Raw genomic sequence first — 2,230 nt, 5'->3', positions numbered from 1 at the left:
GTGTTTTTCGTTAGACTTGGTGTTATTTGTGGCTGTGTTCGGTAATTATTTAGCTTTAGCTTTAGCTAGCATGTCTCATTCTGGAAAAATCCATCAGTCTGTGGCTGAGCCATGTCTCTGCAATATCCTTTTATCCAGGAGTGCTAGTTTGCAAGGTTCGCAGAAGAGCTTCTGTGAAGTTTGGTTCTGGCAGAATTGAAGCTATGAGGACGGGTTGTGAGTCGTGCTTAGGTAGCTCAGTTGGTAGAGCACTTGCCCATGAAAGGCAAAGGTCCCGAGTTCGAGTCTCGGTCTGGCAGACAGTTTTATCTACCAGTAAGTTTCAAGCCAAATTTATTGAACCTGTAGCCTCCAGAAAGCGCTCTTTTGATTCTAAGTTTCAAGTCCTAAAGTGCGTCAGTAACTGGATTAGTCTGCTATTATCAGAATCTAAATAGGCTATGTGTAGTGACTGATATGTTCCTATTAACAGTAGTCTTTTCAATTCCTCCTCGATGGTGAGAGCTCCTGGGAAACTAAGCATCTGTTACTAAATGCCCAATTACTCTTCATTACCTACAATCTAATTTAGATACAGACAAGACTGATACACAGGTTAGATGTCTTGAGCCTCAAATACTTTCAATGGATAAAGTGAATAAGTTGCCTTTCCACAGGCAGTGGAAGTTTGCACATCATTCCCTTATGACTGTGTTTGCATTATTGAATTTTTGGGCCACTATCATCATGTCAGCTGAAATAATAGTCAAAAAAGTTAAAGGCCATTTGACTTCCTGCATCATGTGTATCCCATACCACACTCAAGAATGTCCGAAATCTCTGCTAGACGTATCTGCTTCACCACAAGAAATGGGGTTTGTGAAACGAAATGTAAGTCTATGAGTTGAGGGGGTACGTGATGATTTTTTAGTGATTAAAATAGCGATTCCAATTTACAGAGAACTCGTCAATATGAGCCCATTTATCTGTATGATGTTGCACACCCTCTGGGCACGATGTATACTTTTATTCCACTGGAAAGGATGTAATGAAGCTATTTCATCCTCTCCTGGGGGAAGGTGACCAACATCTGTTGTAACTGATCCTTGATATCCTCGATACTGACACTGAGATGGAGCTGAAATCTGATCTGGCCCCACATATGTCCTATCATGGACAGAACAGATCAGATTATCGTCTTAGCCATAGGATCACCTCAACATGACGTGGACATCTGTATACATATGTGGGACACCTGCAATATATGGATGAGCACTGTCCCATTGAAAATTGCACCACAGTATTGTCACATGAGAAGTGATGCATGAGGACACAGGATGTCTGTGACATTCCATTGTTCCTTATAATTTTTTCAAAAAATATTAAATAATATACACACAATATGCATTATATCATTTCAAATTTTAGAATCAGATCCTTTCAACATTAAAATGCACAATGACATAAAAATTTTAGAAGAATGTTGAAATTTTCATTGAACTAATAAAATATTCATACATAATTTTAATGAAATAATCATAACAATTTTGAATAATCTTTGGATTAACTTGTAGTTTAAAAAAAAAGGTGTCCAAGGAGGATGAAGTAATGTGAATTCAAAAGCAAATAAGTATACATAGTAGTTTTTAATAGCACAGATTAATCTCTGCTAGACCATTACAAGATATTCTAGCGGAACATCTTACTGTCTTCTGAGCCAAAAACATATTGATCAGCTTTTCTTACATATCTATTTTCGATTTTTTATGGAAACTTTCACTTCAGGATGTACTTGCAGTGTACCTTCGAAAACATCCTTCTCCTTTCTTCACCTGGACTGTAATAAGCCAAAGTGTTCTCCATAAATATTTGCAATATATGGGCAGGATGTAATGGGTTGGGATGGAATGTCATGTACTCAAACTCTAGGCATGGAGCTGGATAAAAAGAAATCTGTCTTTCCTCAGGATGCTATGTCTACAAGATTCATCACTATGAACAGTTTTATTGTAAAGTTTTGGTCACTGCTTGAATCTAGATGACCTCATGAATTTACCATTTTAATAAGATTTTTCTGATGCACATTTGCAATAAATTCACTATATTCCATCAGCATACAAATCCTATTGCACTACTTACAGTTTTTTGAGTATTCCGATGTCCTGTCTGAATTGTGAAACAGTCTCACACAGGGAAGTGGTGGACAATCTCAGAAAGTCTATTTCCTGCAATAGTCATACAAAAGCAGAGG

General features: G+C 37.4%; 1 non-coding gene across 1 annotated transcript; it reads left to right on the top strand.

The window, feature by feature from the left end:
* Window positions 1-224: 224 nt before the first annotated feature.
* On the top strand, window positions 225-299 carry Trnas-uga. Its single transcript has one exon. It is a non-coding gene; the product is annotated as a tRNA-Ser (tRNA).
* The last annotated feature ends 1,931 nt before the right edge of the window (window positions 300-2,230 follow it).

This window comes from Schistocerca americana, chromosome 2 (assembly GCF_021461395.2).
Source record: "Schistocerca americana isolate TAMUIC-IGC-003095 chromosome 2, iqSchAmer2.1, whole genome shotgun sequence".
Classification (NCBI taxonomy): Eukaryota; Metazoa; Arthropoda; class Insecta; order Orthoptera; family Acrididae; genus Schistocerca; species Schistocerca americana.
This window is presented reverse-complemented; position numbering and strand designations above follow the sequence as displayed.